The following is a 16,671-nucleotide window of genomic DNA, read 5'->3' as shown; positions in this document are numbered from 1 at the left end:
GGACATCACTGATAACAGGGATTTCTGCCACATTTGGAAGACTCAAATATGAAGATTAAGAAAATGCTTGAAGAACTAAAAAACCATCAGAGATTCTTTTTCTTGAATCAGTTATTTGTTTTATTGGTGGGAACTCTGTTATCACAAAAAGTAATAAAAAAATTTGTTTTGGAAGGCCATACTTATTGTTTTTAAAGCAAAACAAATGCAAGATGATATGAACTTGGCAATTGACACATATTTGGAATTTGTGTATAGTTATTTCCTGTGGGAAAGGACTTTGGATACTGTCTTTCCCATGGCTGATGTACACACAGCAGAAAAGCAATCATAAGACCTTTATTTAAATGAAAAATTTAGTTTTATTTATGCATATATAAAATGTTACAAACATATATAAAAATGGCACAATTATTTTCAGTACAGTTTTTTGGGAAGGGTGGGAAGAGAGTGGTTGGTTGGTTTTTCTCCCATCATTCTTCCCTTCCTCCTCTGCCAGCACCTTTAACCCATGTTAACAATTCAGGCTATATTATTACATATTTTCATCCAGTTGTCATGTTCATGTACAAATGTATATTTATAATATAGTATATACGCACATGCACATGTATATGGTTTGAGATTCCTTGTACTTTACATTTTTCTGTCTTAAGAATACTTTGGGCACCTGGGTGGCTCAGTCGGTTAAGTGCCTGCCTTTGGCTTAGGTCATGATCCCAGGGTCCTGGGGTGGAGTCCCACTTTGGGCTCCTTGCTCAGCAGGGGAATCTGCTTTCCCCTTTGCCCCTGCTTGTCCTGTCTCTGTTGCTTACTCTCTCTCTCAAATAGTAGATAAATAAAATCTTTATGGAAAAAAAAAATCATACCTTGTGGAAGTCTGTCAAATGGCATAGTTTTAATTCTTTTTAATGGATACATAGTTGTATTAGTTTGCCAGGGCTACCATAACAAACCAGATGGCTTAAACAACCGGAATTTATTTTATTGTAATTCTGGAGACTAGAAGTCTGAGATCAAAGTTGTGACAGGTTTGATTGCTTCTGAGGCCTCTCTCTTTGGCTTGTAAATGGCCATCTTCTCCCTGTGTCTTTGCATGATCTCTCCTCTTTGTATATATGTGTCCAAATTTCTTTTTTATAAGAACAGATTGGATTTGGGCCTACCCTAATGACCTAATTTTAACTGAGTTGCCTTTAAAGAACCCATCTCCAAATATAGCCATATTCTGAAGTGCTGAGAATTAGGACTTAAACATACGCATTTTTAGGGGACACAGTTCAGTCCAATAACAATACTATCCTACAAAGCATGTTTAACTCATAATAAAATAGCTAATACCATATAGAATTTAACAGTGTGATTCATCCATTTCATAAGTACTACGTGAACAGAACTCTCGTTCTTCTGATTTATCCTAATGTGGGGAGGGATTCTGTCTTCTGTAAAAGAATGCAAGAAGACTGGTAGTAGGCAAGGAGCAGAATATATGGGTGATATGATAATTACAATAAAATGTAGGGAGGATGGGATCCTGGCTCTGTTGGGAAAGAGAATTCTGGATTAACCACCAGTTATGTGCTTACATGATACATTCATTAGTTATGTGTGAGTAGAGTGTTTTATGTACTTTGAATAATAAGACATGTTCAATTCATAGAGACTGTCATATGTACTGTGGTTACATATGTAGTTTCCTTTTTTTAAACATAGTTTTTTAAAGATCTATTTATTTATTTTAGAGAGTATGTGTTTGTGAGTAGGGAAAGGGGGGGCAGAGGGAAAGGTAGAGAGAGAATCTCAAGCAGACTCCCTGCTGAGCGCAGAGCTGGGCACAGGACTCTATTCCATAACCTTGAGATCATGACCTGAGTCGAAACCAAGAATTGGATGCTCAACCGAGTCACCCAGGTGCCCCATCCTTTTTATTGTATATACTTGATGTCTCATTTCAGTGGATTGAGGCTGAAATTAAGGTTTCTTATTTTTAAAAAATAAATGCACAGGCCAGACCCCTTTTCTTACTATAATATAAGCTCAGTGTGAACTTCATTTAATGTTGAATCTCTGACATTTAGAATAAGGTCTTGCTGCACAGCAGATCTTTAATAAATATTTGAGTCCAGTTGAGGTAGAAAATAACTTTTTTCTTTCTTTTTTTAATGTTCTTATTTCCTCCCACACTGATAAATATAAGAAAAGGGACATACTTAGACTAAACATAAGTCAAGGTTTTAATCCTATCAGAGTAAAAACTAGAAATGTAAATCCTTGTAGTTTCTTATTAAAACACAGCCAACTGCTTTGTTGCATTACTTGCCAAAGTGCTCTTGGTGGGCCTGGGGCCCAAACACAGCCTCCCACAGCGGAACTTCTTCCTTATTAAACATTTTTTTCTGTCTGCCTTGCTGGGACTCCAGTTCCATATCTCTTAGACTGCTTAGTATTGTCCCAAGGGTCATGGAGGTTTATCATTTTTTTCAGTCGTTTTTCCCCCCCTCCGTTGGTGCTTAATTTTGAAGAGTTTCTCTGCTGTGTCTCAAAGTTCCCCTGTATTTTGTTTTGCAGTATTCAATCTACTGTATCTTCCACTTCAGATATTATAATTTTATCTCTAGAAGTTTTATTTAAATAAATTTTTGTATCTTTTCCTCATCATGTTCATATTTTTCCTTTACATTATATTCTAGCTATTTTTATTTATTTTTTCTTCATGATTAATGTATTCTTTAATCCTCATCACCTATTTCACCCATTCCCTCACCCACCTTCCCTCTGGTAACCATCAATTTGTTCTCTATAGTTAAGAGTCTGTTTCATGGTTTGTCTCTTTTTTTTTCTTCCTTTATTTGTTTCATTTCTTAAATTTCACATATGAGTGAGATTATATAGTGTCTTTCTCTGACTTACTTTGCTTAGCATTAAATTCTCTAGCTTTATCCATGTTGTTGCAAATGCAAGATTTCGTTCCTTTTTATGACTGAATAATATTCCACTGTATGTGTAGACCACATTTTCTTTATCCATTCATCTACAGATGGGCACTTGGGCTGCTTCCATAGTTTGACTATTGTAAATAATGATGCAATAAACATAGGGATGTTTTGTATTTTTGGGTAAATCCCAGTAGTGCAATTCCTGGATCATACGATAGTTCTATTTTTAATTTTTTGAGGAATCTCCATACTAATTTCCATAGTGGCTGCACCAGTTTCCATTCCCATCAACAGTACCAAGAGGGTTCCTGTTTCTCCACATCATCACCCACACTTGTTTTTTGTGTTTTTTATTTTAGCCATTCTGACAGGTGTGAGGTAATATCTCAACATAGTTTTGAGTTGCGTTTCCTTGATGATGAGTGATGTTGAGGATCTTTTCATGTGTCTCTTGGCCATCTGTATATCTTCTTTAGAGAAATGTCTGTTCATGTCTATTAGCCATTTTTAAATTGGATTTTTTTTGGTGTTGAGTTGTATAAGTACATAATGTTTTAGCTACTAACCCTTTATCGGATATGTCATTTGCAACTGTCCCTCCCACCCAGTAGGGTGCCTTTTAGTTTTTTTATTGTTTCCTTCACTGTGCAGAAATTTTTAAATTTATTTTTTATTTATTTTAAAGATTTTATTTATTTATTTGTTTGTTTATTTATTTATTTATTTATTTATTTATTTATTTATTTATTTATTTGAGACACAGAGGCAGAGGCAGAAGCAGGCTCCTTGCGGGGAGTCTGATGCAGGACTGGATCTTGGGACCCTGGGACCATGTCCTGAGCAGAGGCAGATGTTCAACCGCTGAGCCACCCAGGTGTCCCTGAAATTTTTTATTTTGATGCAGTCTCAGTAGCTTTTGTTTTTTTTTTCCCTTGCCTCAGGACACACATCCAAAAAAAATGTTGCTATGGCTAATGTCAGACAAATTATTGCCATTGCTCTCTTCAAGGATTTTTATGATTTCAGGTCTCAGGTTTAGGTCTTTAAAATCTTTTTTGTTTATTTTTGTATATGGTGCAAGAAAGTGGTCCAGTTTCATTCTTTTGCATGTAGCTCTCCTGTTTTCCCAGCACCAATTGTTGAAGAGATTTGTCTTTTTCCCATTGTGTATTCATTCTTCCTTTGTTGATGATGGATTGACCATGTAATTGTGGGTTTATTTCTGAGTTTTCTACTCTATTCCATTGATGTGTGTTTTTGTTCCAGTACCATACTGTTCTAAGTACTGCAGCTTTGTAATATAACTTGAAACCTGGAATTATGATACCTCCAGTTTTATTTTTTTTTTTTTCAAGATTGTTTTGGCTCTGCAAGGTCTTTCATGGTTCCGTACGAATTTAGGATTGCTTGTTCTACTTTTGTGAAAAATATTGTTGGTATTTGATAGGAATTGCTTTAAATCTGTAGATTACTTTGGGTGGTATAGACATTTTAACAATGTTTGTTCTTCCAGTTCATAGGCATGGAATATCTTTCCATTTCTTTGTGTTATCTTGAATTTCTTTCATCAGTGTTTTATAGTTTTCAGGGTATAGGTCTTTGAACTCTTTGGTTAAGTTTGCTTTATTGGTTTTGGTGCAACTGTAAATGTGATTATTTCCTTAATTTCACTTTCCGCTACATCATTATTAATGTATAGGAATGCAACAGATTTTTGTACATTGATTTTGTATCCTGTGATTTATTGACTTCATTTATCAGTCCAGTAATTTTTTGGTGGAGTTTTTAGGGTTTTCTGTGTATAGTATCATGTCATCTGCAAATAGTGAATTTTACGTCTTCCTTACCAATTTGGATGCCTTTTATTTTTACTGTTGTCTAATTGCTGTAGCTAGGACTTTTGGTACTATGTTGAAAAAAGTGGTTAAGAGTGGACATCCTTGCCTTGTTTCTCACCTTAGGGGGAAAAGCTCTGTTTTTCACCATTGAATATGATGTTGGCTGTGGGTTTTCATTTAAGGCCTTAATTGGGTTGAGGTGTGTTCCCTCTAGACCTAATTTGCAGAGGGTTTTTTTTTTTTTTTTTATCAATTATGAATGAATGTTGTACTTTTTATTTTTTTTAAGATTTATTTATTCATGAGAGACACAGAGAGAGAGGCAGAGATGCAGGGAGAGGGAGAAGCAGACTCCATGCAGGGAGCCGGATGTGGGACTCCATCCCAGGATTCTGAGATCACACCCTGAGCCAAAGGCAGATGCTCAACCGCTGAACCACCCAGGCATCCCTGAATGTTGTACTTTGTCACATGTTTTTTCTGCATGAATTGAAATGATCATATGATTTTTATATTTTCTCTTACTGATATGATGTATCATGTTGATTATTTTGTGAATATTGGCCCACCCTTGCATCCTGGGAATAAATCCCACGTGGTCATGATGTATGATTTTTTTTTTTAATGAATTGTTGGATTCAGTTTGCTAATACTTTGTTTAGGATTTTTGCATATATACCTGAGAGATACTGGCCTGTGGGTTCTCTTCATTTGTAGTGTCTTTATCTGGTTTTGGTATCAGGGTGACAATGGCTTCATAGAAAGAATTTAGAAGTTTTCCTTCCTCATATATATGTATATATATACATATGTATTTTTTTCTTTTGAATAGTTTGAGAGGAATAGGTATTAACTCTTTAAATATTTGGTAGAATTCTGTGAATTCATCTGGTCCTGGACTTCGGTGTTTTGGAAATTTTTTTGATTACTGATTCAGTTTCATTGCTGACAATTGGTCTGTTCAAATTTTTTATCATTCCTTGCTTTAGTTTTGATAAGTTTTATGTTTCTAGGAATTTATCTGTTTCTTCTGAGTTATCCCAATTTGTTGGCATATAGGTTTTCATAATATTCTGTTAACAGTTGTTTGTATTTCTGTGATGTTGGTTGTTAGTTTTCCTCTTTTGTTGGTAATTTTGTTGATTTGGGTCCCCTCCCCCACCCCACCTTTTTTGAGTCTGGCTTGAGGTTCATCAATTTTGTTGATCTTTTCAAAGAACCATCTCTCCTGGTTTCATTGATCTGTTCTATTGTGTTTTTTTTGTTTTTGTATCTTTCATTTCTGCCCTAATCTTTAATATTTCCTTCATTTTTATTCCTTTTGCTGGTTTGGGGTTTTGTAGTTCTTTTTTTCCAGCTCCTTTAGATGTGAGGTTAGGTTGTTTACTTGAGATTCTTGCTTCTTGAGGTAGGCCTGTATTACTATAATACTGTATTCTCTCTCAGATCCACTTTTGCTGCATCCCAAAGATTTTGTCTGCTTTTTAATTTTCATTTGCTTCCAAGTAATTTTTGATGTCTTTAATTTCTTGGTTGACCCATTCAATGTTTAGTAACATTATTTAACCTCTATGTATTCATGCTCTTTCCAGATTTTTTTCTTGTGCCTGATTTCTAGTTTCATAGTATTGCGGTCAGAAAAGATGCATGGTGTGACTTCATTTGTTTTTTGTTTTGTTTTTGAATTTGTGGAGATGTGTTTTCTGGCCTTATGCTAGCTATTTCAATTTCTTTGCTGATTCCATCATCCTTACCATTTTCCAGGTTCAGTTGATTAACTCTTCTGCTTTTGGGTTATATTTTTCTGCTGCTTTGCCTGCTAGTAATTTTTTATTGGTTGTTGGAAATTAATGAATTTTATATTGTTGTGTACTGGATTTTGTTATATTTTATGAATAGTATTGTATTTTGTTCTGACAAGTAATTAAATTATTTAGGATACGTTTACCTTTTGAGACTTGCTTTAAGCTTTGTTAGAGCAGATCCAAAGCAGGTTTTAGTTTTACTACTGAGGTAGTATTTTCTTAAGAACTTTACATGATATTCCATGTATTAAGAGATCTTTCCACTGTGGCTGATGGCAGCATGAACTAATCCCACTCCTGTGTGAGCTCTAGGAATTGTTTTGTCTGCGGCCCTTTTGGTGGTTCTTTCCTGGCCTTGAGAAATTTTTTCTCACTTGTGCACATCAGTACTCAGCCATAGATTTGAGAGTACTCTGCAGATCTCTAGAGCTTCCTCTGTCTTGGGCAGTCTTCTCCATTTTCACACCCTACTGCACATATTTGGCCACTTTGACCTGTATGATTTCTGTCTCTTTAACTTGAGATTTCCGGGCTTCCTTTGAGTCCTTCCTCTACTCTCTCCCTGCTCAGAGACCTGAAAACTGCCTCCTGGCAGAAGCTGAGCAGTTATAGGGGTCACCTCATTGATTTCCCTTCCTTTTAGGCATCATAGTTTTGAGTTGCCTTTTTCCCAATATCTGAAAATCTTTGTTTCATATATTTGGTTTTATAAATTTTTCAAAGTGGGAAGGTAATTCTGGGGCTTGTTACTCTATGATGACCAGGGACCTGTTCCTTTTGTTGGAACTGCTGGAAGTGCGTAGAAAAACCAGAAATGGGGGAAGGGAGAGTTATTAGAAGCAAGAAAAGAGGTCCCACTTGTCCTAGCTGGCAGGTTAGTACCCTTGCAGCTTTTGCATACTTTTCCTCCCTTTTCCCAATTTGTTGTTTACTTACGCTTTCTTCCCAAATGGGTTCTAAAAGATTATCCCCAAACAAAATGTCTAATTTAGTATACTTCCCAGTCTGTGTTTGTATTTGCCTATTTATCTCTGGCCACCTTATTACACGTGCAATATCCACTTTGGTTAGAAACAGAAGGAAAACATAACTCATTAGCCACTAAACCTTTATTAGAAATAAAAGCCAGTAAGAAGTAATAGGATATCCATTAGGTGTATACTGTGTATCTGAAACATAGCAGGCTCTCAAGTAATATTTCCTGAATGAATGTGTCAGGCAGTGTGCTCATCTCTGGCACATGGGTGTTGAATGGGAAGTTTACCACACAAACAAGTGATTTCTTTTAAATCTTTATCAACATAGGTAAAATGTCTTCCTTTAAAATGCATGAAATAACAAGAGTAATCAATTTTTGACTCACAGTTGGGTATTTCCTTTACCTTCTGTGTTTTGGATCTCTTTTTAAGACTTTTACAGTTACATCTTTTGTTTTCTTCCCTAGAGTTTCCCCCCAGGAGCAGTCTGCGTTTAGGATCTCTCTTCCCCTCTCTCTCTTCCCATTTATTCCACAATGGCCAGACAATTGAGTCCCATTTTGTTGAGTTTCATTTGAGTTGCCATTTGGGTTCTGCGCATGCTACTCTAAGAGGTCACCAATTATGTGCTAATTGTTCATGAATTGGTCTTCTCAAAATACTGTGAATTTTGCAACATTTAAAGCTCTTGGACAATGGTTTTTGTTTTGCCTCATCTTCATCTGCTTGCTGCTTGCAGGTAGGTGCTACCAAGATTCTGTCCTGTCCTTCACTGCTCTGTGGTCTACCCTGGACTGAGATTTTATTCACTCTTAGTTTGTACTATTTCCTAGATCCATTTCTATGGCCTTCACCTCTTTATGGAGCTTTACAACCTAGCTAGATTTTCTGGCTCTTCTTTGGTAAATTTTGATTATTACATTAAGATATCTTATTTTTCTATTCTTCTTTATTTTTTCGTTAACATAGATTTCATTTTTCTTTGCCAAAAATACAGAGGAAAATGATGGAAAAGACACAAGTCCAACCTAGACCAAAGAATTTAAGTTCTGCGAGGACTAGAACTTTGTCTTTTCTGCTTTTCCCCAATGCCTGCTACACTGCTGAGCATATAGGCTGCTTAACAAATATTTGTTGCATGAATGAAAGAATTGTAAGAGGAAGGTTAGAAGAACTTTGTTTAGAACCAAACATTCTATCAGGCTAAGATGGTCTATAATCTTAATTCTGATGTTTATATAGTAGTGTTTATTTTATTTCTCTTCCTTCTGTAGCTTGAATAATTTGGCTGTGCTCCCACATGAATTTAGATTTTTAACAAGTTTTGTAAAATACCTAACTATATCCTGTCTCTTGGCTACATACTAGCTGAGGGCTTAAGTCCCTATTTCAAGTTTGATTTTCATTATTGAGATATAAATAACAAAATGGAATAAATTGAACAGTTCATGATACTAGTCAGTTCAGGTTTACTTTTCTCCCTGGAGCAGACATTAAAATTAGAAATAAGATGCTTCTGGGTGAAAATTTCAAACTCACTCAAGGGTTTAACTATAAGTACTCTTAACTTTTATTTTATTTTATTTTATTTTTTTAAGATTTTTATTTATTTATTCATGAGAAACACACAGAGAGAAAGAGGCACAGACAGAGGCACAGGCAGAGGGAGAGGCAGAAGCAGGCTCCATGCAGGGGGCCCGACGTGGGACTCCATCCCAGGTCTCCAGGATCACACCCTGGGCCGAAGGGAGTACTAAACCGCTGAGCCACCCGGGCTGCCCCGGCTCTAACTTTTATTAAAAATAAGATAAAAAGCTAATAGTGTGTAACAAGGCAAAGAAGCCAGGCCCCCGTGCTTAATTAGTCCAAAACTTGATTATTCTTAGTACTTTGTCAGCTTTTTAAATTTTTTGATGTGATGCATTGTATTTTCAAGCCATTTTGTAAGACATCCTCCTTAGGTGGGAACTTAGGATACAAAGTCACTTCTGGCTCTTTCTTTTCAACACTTTTAGATTTTATGATTGTATGTGTTTGTATTTCCTTTCTTCAACTTTACTATTAATTCTTAAACAGGTATCATTTTCTATATCCTTTTTATATGGCCTAGGAGAGTATTCCTTATGGAGAAGTTTTTAATAAAAAATCCAGAAACTTGTGAATAGTCAGATGCTATATTTATGAATTAAAAATCAGGGAAATTATAAAAAAATTATAACATGGATTAAATATTTGCAAAGATTTAAAAATAAAAATGCCCTATGATGAATAGAAGGAACGTATACATATAAAGTTATAGTACCTTTTATTCTTAAGTATATATACATAGGCCTAAACACAAATCTTCTTCCACCAGAGTTAACAAATTTTGGTTCCAGTTTTAGAATTTAAAATGAGATTATATGAGGAAATAAGTACAACCTGATTTTATTGTGTAATTAATCAGAATCAGACTAGGATTTCTTCCCTATTTATTAACTGATGTTTCCATAAAAATGAAAAAAACAGACAAGTAACCACTTAAATTCTGACTATAGAACATAGTATGGATTTTACCTCGTTAATAAATGCAAGAAAAAAAATCAGAACTTTTTAACTTAACAACTATGAACATTCTTTGCTAACAATTAAGAACTTGTAGGGGCGCTTGGGTGGCTCAGGTGGTTAAGCATCTGACTTTGGCTTGGGTCATCATGATCTCAGGGTCCTGGGTTCGAGCCCCGGGTCCAGTTCCGTGCTCAGCAAAGACTCTGCCCTTCCTCCTGCTTGTGCTCTCTCTCTCTCACTCATATGAATGAATAAAATCCTTTTTTTAAAAAAACCCAAAACTTGTCAATCTTATAGTTGCATCAGTTTATTTGTTTTGCTCAGTACTCATTATCCAAATTAACAATAAACACATTTTTTCCTCGTAAAGTTATGTATTATTTATATTTTATAACATTTACTGAAGAAAATACTTAAAAACTTCCAAGACTAGAAAAAATAGTTTTAAATATTACTCAGAATCCTTTAATTAAAAAAAAATTTAAGTATATCATACATTTTAAAAAGTGCATGTAACTAACATTCAGTTTAAAATGAACACCTATGTATGTAACACATGGTTTAAGATATAAGGTATTTCTAATACTTAAAAAGCCCTTGAGTTTCTCTACCTGATTGCATGTCCTCTCCCATCACTTGGAAGTAACAATTTACTGAGTTTTGGATTAATCAATTGTTTACATTTCTTTACAGTTTTATCACATATGTAAATTTCTGAACAATGCATAGTTTGATTTTGCCTTTTCTGAACTTGATATAAATGGAATCATATTGTTTATATTATTCTGTGACTTACGTTTTTACCCAATATTATGATTTTGAGAGCCATTTGTGTTACTCTGCAGCTTTTAGTTCACTCACTTTCACTAGTATATAATATTCCACTTTGTGAATTTACTACAATGTATTGATCCATTGTGTTGATAGACATTGGGGTTGTTTCCAAGTTTTGCGTTTCAGACGTTACTTACTATTAACATTTTTGTGCTTATTCATTTTTGCACACATTTAAGAGTTCTTTGAGCATCTGGCTGGCTCAGTAGACAGTGCAGCTCTTGATTTCACAGTTGTGACTTCAAGCCTCACATTGGGCATAGAGCTTATTACTTGGGGGAAAAAAAGAGTTCATCTATAATATAATAAAAAGCAGAAATGCTGACCATGTAATATATGTATATTCAGCTTTACTAGGCTTTTTCAAACCTTTTTTTTTTTTAAGATTTTATTTATTTGAGAGAAAGAGAGCACGAGCAGGGGGAGGGTTTGGGGTAGAGGGAGAGAGAGAAGCAGACTCCCCACTGAACAGGGAGCCCAACACATGGCTCAATCCTGTGACCCTGGGATCATGACCTGAGCTGAAGGCAGATGTTTAACTGAGCCACCTAGGCACCCCAGTATTCTGAAACTTTAATCCAAAAGGTTATGTTGTTTTATATTTCCACCAGTAATGAATGAAGTTTTTTCACATCTTCACTAACACTTGATACTCTCAGACTTTAAATTTTTGTCAAAAAAGTAAGATCTGAAATTATATTTCATAGTTTTAATTTCTGTTTACCCGAATATTTACAAGGTTGAAGCTGAGCACCTTTGTATTATTTATGCAGCAGTTGTGTTTCCTCTTATGTGAAATCCCTTTACATGTCTTTTACCCATTTAAAAAAAAATGGAGTTTGTTTTTATTAATACTTTAGAGTTCTTTATCCTGGATATTTATCCTTTGTAGATTATATGTGCTCCATTTATTTTCTCCCAGTGTGTGACTTAGCTTTGTATTTTTTGTATTTTGTTTGATGAAGCAGTAGTTCTTAATTTAAGAGATTGAATTATGATTTTTCTTTGTTTTATGCTTTTTGTGTCTTCAAAGAAATTCTTTACTGCCTCAAATTATAAAGATGTTCTTCCATACTTTTTTAAAGGTTTCTAAATCTTTTGTTCATCACAGTTATGTATTTGGTCCATCTTTGATTTTATCTGTATAGTTTGTATCTAGCCTATTCAGTTGCTGTAACAGAATACCATAGACTTGGGTAGCTTATAAACAACAGAAACGTATTTCTCACAGTTCTGGAGGGTATAGAGTCCAAAATCAAGGCACTGACAGATTTGATGTCTGGTGAGGGCCTGTAACCTTGTTCTCAGACCCCCACTTTCTCTCTCTAGCTGCACGTGGCATGGTGTGAGGTCCAGGGAGTTACCTATTTTTTATTTATTATTGCTTTTTATTTCTTTCTTTTAGGTAGTGCTGTTTTAATATATCTTTCTCCTCCCATCCCCAGTTTTTTACATCAGATGCTTAGCCCATTCATTTTCATCCTTTCTTCTCTTCTAATATAAACGGTAAGGCTTTAAATTTCTTTCTAGTACTACTTCAGCCACAACCCACATTTTTAAAAATAAACTTTACAGCAGTTTTATATTTACAGAAAAGTTGCAAAGATAATACAGAAAATTCTTGTATACCCCTTACCTAATTTCTCCTTATTAATGCCATATGTCACTGTGGTATGTCACAACTAAAAAATCAACATAAGTATATGACTATTTACTGAATCTACTACCTTATTCACATTTTGCCAGTTTTCCCACATGGTTCTTTTTACTGCTTCAGAATCCCACCCAGATTACCGCATTACATTTAGTCATCTTTTCTCCCTTGCCTCCTCTGGTCTGTGACAGTTTCTCAGATTTTTCTTGTACTTGATGACTTTGAGAAGTACTGGTCAGTACTTCTAGAGAAGCAGAATGCTTCTCTATTTGGATTTGCATTTTCTCATGGTTAGACTGAGGTCATACGTTTTTGGTAGGAAAACTACAGAAGGAAAGTGCCATTTTTTTGTCATAGCATATCAAAGGTACCTGTTATTAGCATGACTTGTCATTGTTGATGTTAATCTTTGAGCACTTGGCCAAGGTAGTGTTTGTTAGCTTTATCCAGTATAAGGTTACTCCTCCATCCCCCATCCTTTATGTATGCTGTAGAAATGGATTGTAACTAAAGAGGATAGTATTAAGTACCCGTCCCCCAGCTTGCTTCTAAAGAATATGGAAAAGATAGGGGAGGGAGTAACTTTATAGTTGCATATATGTATAAAGGAAATGATATATATTTCATATATATATATATATGAAAAGAGACCATCTCCCTTTATTTCGGAAAATAAATATATATTTATGTTTCATATATCTATCTGTATATGTATCAGGATAGCCTCATGGATACTTATTTATTTATACTTTGGGTTATAATCCAGTACTCTTTTCTTGCTCAGATTGTACCAGCTTTGACCATTGGAAACTCTTTCATGTTGGCTCCTGTGTTGTTTTTCCCTTTCTTTCATTCTTTCTTTTTTTCCCCTCTTAGGTCTTTTTGACATACCCTACTCTTTTGGTTTTTGAGCACTTTTTTACTTTCCAGTATTACAACATGCTCTAGGCTCATTCTGTATATACCCGTCCCCAGACCTAGAATCAACCATATATGCAAAGAACCCTTCTTTCTCCTTTGGAGAATGATGTTAGAAACCAAGATCAGGGCATTGGATGTATTCTCTCTCATATTTTTGTGTATTTACCCGCAGTATTCCTGCTAGATTGCTCTCTTCATTGATTCACCCAGAAGATTTCCATTCATTTTTCAAAAGTTAGCTCAGGTTGTAGATCTTCTATCAGTGTTCCTCTTAACATCTCTAGATATATTTAGGACTTTAGAAGTTCTTTCTTCTATGTTAGTATTTCTCAGAGTATGATCTCAGGATCACTTGCAAGAATTTCCAGAGGTATTATTAAAGATACAGATCATGGGGCCCATCCCCAGACCTTCCCAAAGGGAATAGTAGGAATGCGGTGAATTTGCATTGGTGATAGTCTCTGTAGGTGATATGTAATATTTTTATATCCCACACCAATATTTTTAAAGAAAAATTTTAAACATATACAAAGTAGGCAGAACAAATCTTCATGTGTCCATCACCTAGAGTTATCTAGCTTTTGCCACATTTACTTCATCTTTATCCACCTTCCTTTTTATTTTTCCCAAAGGACTTTAAAGCAGATCACATTCATTAGAGGTCATTTCCTCCCTACCTGTTTCAGTATGCATTTTTCTTCTTATAGAACTGCAATGCCATTATCATAGTTATCAAAATTAACAGTTTCTTGGTGTCATCTAGTAATACTAGTCAAAATTCACATTTGTCCATTTGAGAAGTGTCATTTTTTTTAAGCTTTTTACTTATTTGAGAGAGAGTGGGAGCATGAGCAGGTGGGGGATGGAGAGGAGTAGAGGGAGAGGGAGAAGCAGACTCTCCAATGTTCAGGACTCAATCCTAGTACCCTGGGATCATGAGCTGAAAGCAGACATTTAACCACTTGAACCACACAAGCACCAGAGAAGTGTCGTTTTTGCAGTTGGTTTATTGGAATCAGGAGCCAAACAAAATCTGCATATTAAATGTAGTTGTTATGTCTCTTAAATTTCTTTAATTTATAGACTCTCCTTTCCCAATTGACTTGTTGCAGGAACTGGGACAGTTGTGCAAGATGTTCAACATTCTGGATTTTTTATTAGATTTATTTTTAGCTTTTTTGGCAAGATTACTTCACAGGTGGTGCTGTGGCTTCACACTGCATCAAGTCTGACCCCAGTTTTAGTGGTGCTATCTAAAATTGATCAGGGGATTCAGGAGGTGATAGCCTTAGCCCTTCTTTATAAAGATGAACTCTTCATATAACAGTTCATTGGCTGGATTAATGTCTGAATTTATGTTGTTCAAGTTGCAAATGGATGTTTTTTGAACTCTGCGTTCCTTTTACATTTATCTGGAATCCTTCTGTAAGGAAGATTTCCTCATCAGCTTGGATTGTTTGGTTATCCCAGAGCATAGTTCAGACAGGAAAAGAAGAATGTATATAAATTCTTTCAGAATAAAGAATTGATGCCTCAGTTATTTCCAGTGCTGTTTAATGAGTTTGGTATTTTATAAACATCATTTGACCTCATTGGTTTTTTATAGATTCATTGTATTTCACATGTCATTCTTGCACAGGAGCCATACTAATCTTCTTTGTGTTTTTCAAATTTAGTATATGTGCTAGCAAATGAGCACAGATTCAACATATTTTAGTTAAGGTTGATTTGGTTCTTGAATTAGCCCATATTTTGCAAGTGAGAAGCTTTTTTTTTTTCCTAAGGTTTTATTTATTTATTCATGAGAGACAGAGAGAGAGAGAGAGAAAGAGAGAGAGAGAGAGAGGCAGAGACATAGGCAGAGGGAGGAGCAGGCTCCCTGTGGGGAGCCTGATGTGGGACCGGATCCTTAGATCGGGATCACACCCTGAGCCAAAGGCAGATGCTCAACCACTGAGCCTTCCAGGCGTCCCATGAGAAGCTTCTTCATGATATTTCTGTGTTCTCTTGTTTTGTTTTGTTTGTTATGACCCATTCCCCTCTAAGAGCTTCCTTCCTTTCTGGTACAATGAGATGTCCCAGGCTTACATCGGCATTTACAATTTAATTTTGAATGAAGAGCCACCTGGGTGGCTCAGTTGGTTAGTGGTTAAGTGTGTTTGCTTCCAGCTTCCATGGTCCAGGGATCACCCCCACGTTGGGCTCCCTGCTCAGTGGGGAGTCTGCTGCTTCCTCTGCCTCTGCCTTCTGCTCTGCTTACTTGTTCTCTTTTTCTTTCAAATAAATAAGTAAATAAATAATCTTAAAATAACGTTGAATGAAGAGTTAAATGTGTATGTTTTTAAAATTTCTCCTATTATAATTGAAAATTTCTTCAGATGGTATGAGATAGACTTTTTCAGTGACTATATTTCCTATAATTTAAAGTTTTTGCTATATGTTAGCTATATCTTTTTTCATTGCTTTTATTTTAAAAATTTAATTACAGTTTAAATTATCTTAATTATTTTTGTGCATACATTTTTGGGCCATGGGTAGTAGTCAAAAGCTACCTCTACAGTGTATACAGGTTCTCAAATTGTTTATTTATTTATATTTTGCTCACATGACCAAATATGTGATAAGTTGTCTTAAATAATTTTTACTTATTTCAGTTAATTTACTGTAATCATTTAACATTAGTAAAAATGAAAAATCTTGAAAATTGGGACTAAGTTATTTGCAAGTATTCATTAAATAAGCCCTCTTTACGTCCTGTAGTTATGACAACTAGTAGGTTAAAAAGTAAATATATCTCTTCCATAAACACCCAGTACTTAAGTAGTTTTGCTACTTGAGTATTTGAAATACTACTAGGGCAAATAATTCTTTACAACCAAAAAAAAAAACTAAATAAAAATTTCAAAACCACTTGATAAAAAAAAAATTCAGCTTTGTTTCACTACATAAGATACAAGAACCTTAAACTGAAGTGCTCAACTTGAATTTCTGCAAAATACTGTCCTCTTATAATATTTCCTATACTGGTTAAGTTGGTGGTTCTCATTGTTGCCCCCACTCTCCTTCAAAATAGTTGTCCAAACACACTTCCTCACTTTCTCACCTCCCCCTATTTCTGCCTTGGTTCAGGCCTTCACTGTTTGTTTTTCCAGAGCCTAT

General features: G+C 35.2%; 1 protein-coding gene and 1 pseudogene across 2 annotated transcripts in view; one reads left to right on the top strand and one right to left on the bottom strand.

Moving 5' to 3' along the window:
* The window catches only part of SOS1 (SOS Ras/Rac guanine nucleotide exchange factor 1), a 139,666-nt gene that overhangs the window by 39,359 nt on the left and 83,636 nt on the right, over positions 1-16,671 (top strand). The gene's annotated exons all lie outside the window — the stretch shown is intronic.
* Positions 15,115-15,211, bottom strand: LOC119864073 (annotated as a pseudogene).

This window comes from Canis lupus, chromosome 17 (genome assembly GCF_011100685.1).
Source record: "Canis lupus familiaris isolate Mischka breed German Shepherd chromosome 17, alternate assembly UU_Cfam_GSD_1.0, whole genome shotgun sequence".
Taxonomy (NCBI): Eukaryota; Metazoa; Chordata; class Mammalia; order Carnivora; family Canidae; genus Canis; species Canis lupus.
The sequence above is the reverse complement of the archived record's forward strand: the minus strand, read 5'-3'. Positions and strand labels throughout refer to the sequence as shown.